The sequence below is a fragment of the Cryptomeria japonica genome, chromosome 9 (genome assembly GCF_030272615.1).
Source record: "Cryptomeria japonica chromosome 9, Sugi_1.0, whole genome shotgun sequence".
Classification (NCBI taxonomy): Eukaryota; Viridiplantae; Streptophyta; class Pinopsida; order Cupressales; family Cupressaceae; genus Cryptomeria; species Cryptomeria japonica.
Genome location: NC_081413.1, coordinates 582,232,690 through 582,244,306, shown reverse-complemented (window position 1 = coordinate 582,244,306; position 11,617 = coordinate 582,232,690).

Sequence of the window (11,617 nt, the reverse complement as noted above, 5' to 3'; positions counted from 1 at the left end):
AGTAACCGGTAAACTATTACAATCTTAATAGTCAAGCATACTAGTAAGGAGTGATTAGTTAGGAAGGCATCCAAGAGTGACACTGTGAAGTGTGAGGCTTAAAGAGAGCAGAAAGGCCGAGAATAACTATTGAGTGATCAGAGAGAGTAATCTGATAACTAGAAGTGTGAGAACCAGTGAAAAAGAGGAGGTTGTTAACCAGCCGACATCAGTTGGTCAGGTGTTGCAGAACTCTTTTGCAACTAAGTCCTATCATTGAATTAAAATGTATTTCATCACTTCTTGGTGCAGGGTTTGGTGCTCCTTGGGTTGGTGCCCTAAATCAGTAGGGGTTGGTGGTCCTTGGGTTGGCTCCCTAAATCATTGTAATCTATTGTTTCATTATGAGGTTGTATTGGAGTAGTAGACTCTAGTAGCATTTCTCAATGATGTTTTTCCAATATTGGGTTTACCTCATACATCGGGTGTTGTGGGTTATGGATTTTTATGTTTTCCTCTTTTAATATCTTCTCATATCTTATCAGTTTGATTGCTTAGTGTTTAGGTTGTTAACCGATTCTCAGGGCTTGGTTTAAAAAGAAAAGATTTTAGGAACCATTGATTCACCCCCCTCTTAGTGGTGTGTTCAACAACTAGTATCAAAGCCTAGCTTGTTGGAATCCAAGAACACTAAAAGGGGGGGTGAATAAATGTTCTACCAAAATAATCAATTTTAACCTTATTAAAACATGCATACACCAACCAGTATACCAATACATATAGAATTGAAAGAAGTAAAGAAACCAATAAGACAATCACATAAATGAATACCATAACATACAAAATTATACATAGAAAACTTCAAATAGGAAAAACCATGGTGGGATTTGTGACCCACAATATCAATCCACTAGCCATATGAAAAGATATTACAAAATGTAGGGGCCTACACTTGCAGGAAGGCTTACAGCCTAGAGCACACTGCTCATTCACAAAAGGAGCCTCACTGACTACATACAAATCTAGACTACAATGCAAAGAAATGACTAAACTACAAAGATAGCATCTTCTATGCTTGAGTACAGTTCTGGTTAAGCTATGTTTGTTCTAGTCTGAAACCCTAAACCCTTTACCGGAATACCACATACATAAATATCCTCACATACATGATCTCTCTCATATGTTTTGCATCTCCTTTACATTCTATAACCTTACACACTATCCTATCATATCTCAAAATGATCTAATCAACTGACCTATATACCCTTTACAATTTATCATGTCTTATGTTGGCTTACAAAGATAATTATAATATGAATATACATGTCAGCTAGTTAACATGAATATAAAAAACAATTGTCGATGTCACATCTAAAAGATGTTGGCCTCCAATATTGATAACCTAATTCTAAACCATGCCAGCTTGCATTGTCGATAACCAGAGAAATTTATCCAACTTGTCAGTGTCGGTGAAGTGTCTATGATGTGCATGTCAGTACACAAATAAAATAAAATATGAAGCTAGAACAAGCTGCCATGTTTCCATCAATGACAACATATTGAAACCAACCAATTAAGTGTCAATTTCCAATCATCTCCCCCTTTAGAATTGATGGCAACACTCATGTGAAAAATGGTCATGGTTTCCAACTGTCAGTTTCACCTGACCCTGCTTCCCCTGAGCTGAATATCCATCAATACAAAATACTCCATACCTCCATAATTTTCACCTATACTCCCTCTAATGTATACAACTCCCTCTTTTTCTTTTTCACATTTATATCATTCCCCTTTGACATCAATGCCATCAAAAATCCCAAAAAGTACCAAAACTAAGAGGAAGAATGAAAGACTACAATGAATATGTCCCAAAATACCTTACCGGACTTGAATGTATTTGAAAATATTTGGATAGGCCTTCTCCAATAGCTCAAGATAGGTATCCCAACCTAATTTGAAAGTGCCAAAAATAGATACAAGTCCATTTAGCATATGGGCAAATGACTCTCTCCCATCAAGCTCTATCGATGTGGGCTTACCAACCATATCTATACACTCCTTATGTACACTTAATGAATCCAATTGGGGACTCACCAAACCTCTAAGACTTCTGGCTCTTCTTATTATTTTGTCTTTTTTCCTCTCAAGAGAAAAAAATTGGGCTTCCAAAACCAAAATCTGACCATCAATGGATGTAGTCAATGAATTAAATCCATCAAAGAATTGGCTTTACCTACAATCTCCTCCTGAATATCTTTAATCATTTTATCTGTATCAACTGTGAGTAAACCTACATTACAACATACTCTGTAGATATTAGCACACTGCCTCAATGCATTATCTATCAATTTCAACTTTTCATTAATCTTCTTCCTCTCAGACTCAATCACTTGATCAAATGTATCTCTTTTTGCCTGTGTGAACCTCTCCAGTGCTTGTCGGTTTGATATCTGCGGCAAGGACTAAAAATCCTTTGAAATGTGTTCAATGATTATCTTAAGCTTACCAGATGGGCTTGCTTCATTGCCAAATTTACACTCTAGGACAAGTCTATGCAAAATAGTGATAGACTGATCAATAACACCTTTATCCATAGATCCTTCCTTCATCATTTTCTATGTAGCCATCATTGTGAGTTCAGTAGAACTCATCTCGATTATGCTTTTTTTTTAACCTATGAGGTGTTAATTGACAATAATGATGGACTCACTACGGGTTCCCTACTGGATTCCTCTTTCTTTTCCTATGATGATTTAACCTTTATAGATTCCTCACTTGCACCAGTGGCTTCACCACTTGGTGTAGTCTAAATAACTATTGGTTCCTCTCTAGGAACTATTACCTCATCTTGTACATTTGTATCCAGAGGACTGTTGTCCTCAACATTAGTAACCTATTCATTATTAATCTTTACACTGTATTTATTGGTATCTCAACATTCGTCTATACATTTGTATCTACTAGGGGCTCAATTTACACTAGCTTAATGTTTTTCAAAATTGAGGGTTGAGTACCCATAATACCTTTACCCTTCCCTTCAACCAGGATGTCTACAGTATCTATCTTAGATTTTGATGAAGTATAAAAACCATGGCTCTCTTCAAATAACTTAACCCATGCCTTGTGGGTCTCCTTGATTATCTCATTGACCCTTCCTAACATAAGACTGATTATTCTATGCTTGTTGTTAAATATTTTCCTATTTGCAACTTCAAGTGTCTTATCCATCTCCTCTGGAGAAATAGAAACACAAACAGATAACAACTCTTGAATATTTATATGTGTGTCCTATTGCATTGTTGATAGTATTCTAGCATCTAACATATCATACAACTGTGCCAAAATTTGGTCTTCAATTTCTAATAGGGATTTCTTATAAATATCTAAATATAACAAAATGCTTCCTCTACTTCTCTATGTTCATCATTATCTAAATGTTCATAATAAAACTATACATTCTTTAACATACCATCTTTAGTAATTTCATCAACTAACTCTGCACAAGTCTTTGGTGGAATAATAGTTACATTACCAGATTCAATTGCAAGATCAATGTCATCCTTCTTCTTCCTTCTTCTTCCTTCTTCTTCCTTCTTCTAGTACCGGATGGGGTTGAAGGTGTTTCTTTTGGTGCTCTTCTCTCTTCCAGTACCCTGATAGTAATTTTCCTAACCGGTTGCTTCTTAACCTCTACCTTAGTTTCTTCTGTTTTCTTCCTCAATACCCTTTTGAATGACAAGGGTGTGTCATCATCAGATGTAGACTCTATTGCAATGGGCTCAATGAATATTTTTGGTTGTTTCCTCTTCCTTCCTTTCTCTAGAACAACATCAATCAATTCTTTAATGTCGTGTGAAAATTTTTCAACAAATTTACTTGCATTTCCTTCCTATTTCTCTCTCTTCTTCCAGTTGAACTAGGTTTCAACCTCTTTCTTCCTATGTTTAGCAGTGCCAAAGGCTTTAACAGTTTCATCTACAGGTGCATCAATTGACATTTGTGCATAAGCATCAAGAATCTAAGCATCAACTTCATAACCCATTTCCTCAATCCAAATCTTCTGTGGCCTTACAGCTTCCATCAAAGTTTCATCTTTCTTGACCATGAAGCATATGTCGGTTGAGTACTTCTCAACAATGTGCTTAGGAACCCTCATCCTAGAATTCATAGCCTTTTTAAATTATTTAAAATAACCCCACACTTTGTCATCTCTTTGACTACCCAATGTAGCAATTGACTATTTTAGTTGCCTCCCTATCGAGATATTGAATGCCCATTTTCTCTTCCCAAAACTTGGAGTCTCATTCATGAAAAATATCATTAAACAAACAATTAGGTTACCATACCAGAAGTTTCCTTTCTTTTCTCCTTTAATATTTCCTAGGTTAATCAATAATTCATCCAACATCCAACCACATAGATCTAACTTCTCATTCTCCCTCATCATTTTATGAGTTGCATTAATGCGGGAACTAGAAACAAAATTCAGTTGGTTTGGTTGTGTTACCTTGTAACCGATGGCCATGCTTCTGAATCTGATGTCCATGTCAGTGATAATATTGATTCTCATTGATTGTTTGTCTAATGTTGCACCGATAATATTGTTAACTTGATCATTTGAAGCTTTCTTCTTTGGACATTGTCCAACCTATGATAAATTGGTGATTTCCCTAATGGCCTCCTTCATAATCTTATATGGTCTAGCCAACGAGGTAAACACTCCATGCACTCTGCTCAAAACATCACTCGCAATTTCATCTTCAAATTATGGAATATCTAAAATGTCAATAAACCCTAGAGATCAATAATATGCTGGTATTCAGGTTTAATCTTTCTAGAATCTCCCATTAACTCATTCATGTACATGCTCTTGATATTAGTCATTCCTAAATCCTCAATATGATAGTGAATGTAGGCTCTTACATCTTCAACATACACGACTCCTTCCGGAACACGGGAAAAAGTGCCAACCAAATCATCCAGGGTAGCAACATGTGAATATCACTTGAAATTCATCCAAGGATAGTCCTTGACCTCAACTACAGTTGGATTTACAAAAAAGATAGGTACAGATGATGATCCCACTTCCATGATTGAAGATAAATAGCTATGAATCACAACCGGTGAAAAAAATCCTAAAGACCTTTTCCAATCATTGGTCGAATCGCTCAAGATGATATCAATCTCTCTGATTCGCCTTAGACTCCTTCTGAGTCTCTCTGAATCACTCGGAATGCAAAGTGATTAGAAATAAAGAGAATTTGACCTTTTATCCTCCGAGAAAAACCCTAATTTGTCATTGATATAAATGACTTCCGGTGAAAGATATTGGATCGGTTAAACATCAACCTCATCCTGAGGCATATGCAACATCTTCATGAATTTTTTCTACCCCTAAGGCATCTACCTTAGTTACCAGTTGAGCTTCCTACCGGGGCACGAGCAAGCTCCTTTGTTAGTTGAGTAACTAGTGCATTCCCATCTATGGATTGATCTTCTTACTTCCTGACCCATCTCTGGGTATGATCTTGCTAGATTTCATTAACCTTTTCTTTCCCTTTCTCATTTGATCCTCCATTACCAACCAGTGGATTTCTGCTTCTACAAAATTTAGCAATATGTCCAACCTCATTACATGCATAACATGCAACATTGTTCTTTTGAATTGCTTTGCTAAAACCGGTATAATTGCTTGACCTGCACTAATTAGCCATATGTCCAAATTTTCCACATGCATAACACTTAACATTCATTCTACAATCTTATGTCTTATGTCAATACTTATTACATTTAGAACATTGACTGGGAGTATAATCAGGGTTCTAATTTGCTCTATTTCTACATTGCCTAGCTATGTGACCAAATTTATTACAAACAAAGCATCTACCATTAAATTTATAAGCATTAAACTACCTTACCAGTGCCTTATGGTTTTGATCTTCACTTCCAGTACCATAACTCTATCCTTGTTCAAATCCAAGTCCACTGGAATCTCCATTCTGCCTTTGTCTCTTCAATAACTCATCTAGTTGTGCTGAACTATTCTTGATTTTTTCTTTATACTCACTTGAAATAGTTAGATCATCTCTCAGAATTATCATTTGTCTCTCAAGGTCTTGTTCATTACTCTAGGATTGTACTAAATCATTTCTCAACATATCATTCTCATGAACCAACCTACTACATTCTTCAAATTTGTTTTTCAGAGATATAGCAAGATTTTCTTTCTTTTTCTTCCAGTCTTCAATATCCTTAGACATTCTCATAGTTATAGCTTGCATTTAATTTCTCATAACCATGTTCTCCTGACTCAGCTTCTGACATTGTTCCTTAAGTGCATCTTTCTCATCATCATCCTTATTCTGCAAAAGTTCCTTCTTCTTAGCCTGAACAGATGACAACCTCTCCTGTAGGACAAGAATTAATTCTAGAGCAAAATTTAATTCATCTTGTAGCTTCAAGTTCTTCATCCTTTTAGCATCATAATCTTCAAGTGTCACCTCAAGTTGCTTTTCCAAACTCATATCCATGGATTTCGGATTTAGGATCTTCCTCATGTTGTTAAACTTCCTCTGAGGCACAAGGCTCTGATACCAATTGTTGGAATCCAAGAAAACTGAGAGGGGGGGGGGTGAATCAGTGTTCTACCGAAATAATCAATTTTGACCTTATTAAAACATGCATACACCAATCGATATACTGGTACATATAGAATTGAAAGAAGTAAATAAACCAATAAGACAATCACATAAATGAATACCATAACATAGAGAATTATATGTGGAAAACCTCAAAAAGGAAAAACCACAGTGGGATTTGTGACCCACAATATCAATCCACTGGCCATATGAAGAGATATTACAAAATATAGGGGTTTGCACTTGGAGGAAGGCTTACGGCCTAGAGAACACTGCTCATTCACAAAAGGAGCCTCACTAACTACATATAAATCCATACTACAATCTAGAGAAATTATTGAAATACAAAGATAGCATCTTCTATTCTTGAGTGCAGATCTGGTTAAGCTATGTCTGTTTTGGTCTGAAATCCTAAACCCTTTACCGGAATACCCCTTGCATACATATCCTCACATACATGATCTCTCTCATATATTTTGTATCTCCTTTACATTGCATAACCTTACACACTATCTTATTATATCTCAAAATGATCTACTCAACTAACCTATATACCCTTTACAATTTATCATGTCTTATGTCGACTTACAAAGATAATTACAATATGAATATACATATCATCTAGTTAACATGAATATCGAAAACAATTGTTGATCTCGAGTCTAAAAGATGTCAACCTCCAATACCGATAACATGATTCTAAACCATGTCGGTGTGCATTGCCGATAACCAAAGAAATCTATCCAACCTGTTGATGTCAGTGAAGTGTCTGTGATGTGCCTGCCAATACACAACTGAACTAAAATATGAATCCGGAATAAGTTACCATGTTGCCATCAATGACAACATATTGAAACCAACCAATTGAGTGTCAATTGCCAACAATATGTTCCCATTTGAATAAAGCTTTCTCTAGCTTGGGTGGATTCTGATCAAGGAACACAATACCAAGAAATGAGTCTGCCTCCTCAAAACCTCCCATGTTTTATGGATCTAACTATGCCTTATGGAGTAGTAGAATGGAGACCTATATTTACTCACTTGGTTTTGATGTGTGGATGTCTTTCAAGAATGGGTATACTGTTCCTAGTGCTCCTCCCACTGATCCAGATGCTAAGGAGTATGAGAATAATGCAAAGGCTAAACATGCTATCTTAAGCGGACTGTCAAATAATGAGTTTGTCAAGGTCATGTAAGTAGCTTTCAAGTCCATTAAAAAGGGCAAGGAAGAGGTCGCTCATAAAGGATCCAGTGAAGACTCAGATGCATAGGTAGAAAAATTTGTCAGAAAGCTCAAGAGAGGATCTGAAAAGTATAAAAGAAAGCTACCACTCAAATGCTTCAACTATTGTAAAGTTAGACACTTTTCTGCAAAATGTCCTTATAATGAAATTGGTAGAGATGAGAAAAGAAGTTTTGGCAAATCCGTCGGCAAAGACAAAGAAAGGAATGTCTATCGGCAATGAAGAATAGGCTACCAGAAGAATAACAACCTATATACTATTGAGGATGATGCCACAGATGAAGAAAGTGCATTGGAAGATGACTACCATGAGAATGAAAGAGAAGTTAATCTCTTTATGGCACTAGATGAACCGATTGGTGAAGATGAGGAAGAACAAGACATTGAAGCTGAAGTGCATCTAGAAGGTGAGCTCATAAGTGCTTTTGAGGAGTTAAGTAAAACAATAAATGAACTCAAGAAGGTCAAGCTTATTGTAGCAGAAGAACAAGGTCTCTTAAAGAAATCCCTGGATAAGTCCAATCAAGCTATCTTTGACTTAAAACTCTAGTTGGAAGAAGCCAAGAGGATATGTGAAGTTACATCCTCTAATCTGATGAAGAAGGAAAAGGAGCATTAAGATATGGAAGAAAAAATAATGAGCTTAGAAAAGAGCTTGAAGAGAGTAAGGATCAACTGAAAATGAGGAGCAAATATGAAAGTAGCACAAAATCCTTAGACAATATGTTGAGAAAACATAAGCAATCGAAAGATATCGGTGGCTTAGGATTTGAAGAAGGACAAAGTTCAAATAGTAAAGACACATTCGGTAAGGAGATACAGTTCACTTCTTCTAGTGAAGGTAAATAAAAGAAAACATTCACAGTAAGAAAGGATACCGACAAGAAGACTTATGCAGAAGCTGTTAGAAACCATCACACAAATCAGTATAGACAATCAATAAATAGAAGGCTACACTCAATGTACCAGAATGGAGATCTGAGGAGAAATGAAAGGGTTGATGATGAAGGATTCACTAGAGTTAGCAGTATGAAAGGAAGACCCCTGGTGAGATAGAAATTTGTAGGACCAAGACAACCTAACTAGTATGTTCCAAACTTTAATGGTTTTTGTTACTAGTGTAACAAACTTCGACATAGGTTAGCTAATAGTAGATTAAGAAATAAGTCCACTATGAGTTATGAGAGTAGAAATACATTTAATTAACTCTAAGATATGAATGTTGTTTGCTATCAGTGCAATGGATTTGGTCATAGGAGTTTTGAATGTAGGAAGAGTAAATTGGTATCCTACAATAATCTTGAAGATTCATCTTTCAATGTAAATGTGAAATGTTATAACTATCAAGGATTCGGACATATAGAAAATCTTTTTAAGAACAAGAAAATCAAGAAGAAGAGGAAAGATCCTGATCAAGAACCGGTAGCCAAACTGAAGCACAAAATTGCAGCTGATAAAAAGAAGGAAAATCAACCAGTTTGGGTTGAGAAAGAAAAGGACAAAGCAGAATCAAGTCTGATAGTGCAAACTGCCCTACATGCTGAAAGAATAAATCTATAGGTTGTAGATAGTGGTTGTTCCAACCACATGACCGGTGATAAAAATAAATTTATCAAACTTGAAGACTGGAATGGTGGCTCAGTAAGGTTTGGAGACAACTCATCTATCAAGATAAAGGGAAAATGTACTCTAAATATTGATGGAAAACTGAAATCATATGATGTGTATTATGTGGAAGGCTTGAAGCATAATTTTTTGAGTATGAGTCAGATGTGTGACAAAGGTTATAAATTAATCTTTGATGGTAAACTATATAATCTAAAAGAATGTTTTGAATCTCAATGCATGTTGGGACAAGTAGATGAAAGTTGGTTGTGGCACAAAAGATTAGGCCACATAAATTTTGATAATCTAATATTGGTAAGCAAAAGGGGTTGTGTGAGAAACATACCACCCATCATCAAACTGGTAAGGACTTTTTGTGATGAATGTGTGAAAGGAAAGCAAACTAAGGTGAGCTTCAAGACAAAATAACACAACACTTCAAGACCACTTGAACTGGTGTATACAGATCTATGTGGTCCGACTAGGACAAGAGCTCTTGCCAGTGAAAGATATTTTATGCTCTTCATTGATGACTATTCAAGAATGACATGGGTCACTTTCCTACAGGATAAATCACAAGCATTTAACAGATTCAAGATCTTTCAGAAGATAATAGAGAAGGAAAGTGGGTGCAAGCTGAAATGCCTAAGATTAGACTAGGGTGGAGAGTTCACATCAAATGACTAAAGATTACTATGAAAGAAATGGAATTAGAAGGAAATACTCAGCCTCGAGGACACGACAACAAAATGGTGTGGTAGAAAGGAAAAACAAGACAATTAAGGAGATGGCTAGAACCATGTTAAATGAGGCAAGTTTTCCGGACATGTATTGGAAGGAAGCAGTTCATATTGCTGCATACACCTTGAAATAGGTTCAACTAAGAACAAACAATAGAATGATACCTTATGAGTTGTGGTATGACCGGAAACCATCAGTCAAGTACTTCAAGGTATTTGGAAGAAAGTGTTTTATCAAGAGAGATATGGATGGTTTAGGTAGTTTTGATTCCAAGAGTGATGAAGGGATCTTCCTTGGCTACTCAACTAATAGTAAGGCCTATAAATGCTACAACAAAAGACTAAGAAGAGTCATTGAGAGTGTGCATGTAAGAGTTGATGAGCATATGCATAAAGGAAAACAAGACAAGTGAGCCAGTATGATGATTTTGGTGATGAAGGTGAAGAAGCTCAGTCAGACAATGAAGCAGAAGAAGCAACAAATAAAGTCCCTAACTAGTATGTGCAGAAAAAACCACCTAGAAGAGGAGATTTTAGGTAATAAGAGTGATGGTGTGCAGACTAGGAGAAAACTTGCCTAGAATGTTGAACAAGTCACATTCAATCAGGCCAGCAAAAGTCAGAAATGGATGGATGCCATGGAAGAAGAGTTGCAGCAGATTGAGAAGAACAAGACTTGGGAATTAGTCCCTAGATCAGAAGACAAGAACATCATTGACACCAAATGGGTCTACTAGAACAAGATGAATGAAAAAGGTAAAAATTTTAGGCAGAAAGATAGACTTGTGTGCAAGGGTTACTCTCAAGTAGAGGGCATTGATTTTGAAGAAACATTTGCACCGGTAGCTAGATTAGAAGCAATTACAAGTTTCTATCTTTTTCAGCCTACAAGGGTTATAAGGTATATCAAATAGATGTAAAATCTGCCTTCCTCAATGGAAATATGGAAGAAGAAGTGTACATGGAGAAACCAAGAGGATTTTTGTTACATGATGATGAAACCTTTCTGTACCGGTTGAAGAAAGCCTTGTATGGTTTAAAGCAGGCTCCTAGAGAATGGTATTCAAGGCTAGATCGGTACCTAAAGGAGCAAGGATTCAAAAAGGGGAGTGCTGACAACAATCTATACATCAAGGTAGATGGAAATCACATGATCATTGTGGTTGTGTATGTAGATGACTTCATTTTTGGAGGAAAAAAGGACACTCTTTGTAAAGATTTTGCTGATCACATGCAATCAAAATTTGAGATGTCAATGCTTGGATAATTGACATGCTTTCTTGGTTTGCAGATATCACAACTAGATAAGGGTATCTTTATCTCACAAACCAAGTATGCAAAGGACATGCTAAAGCAGTTTCAAATGGAGGATTGCAAATTTGTGAGTATCACCATGGTGACTGGAAGAAAAT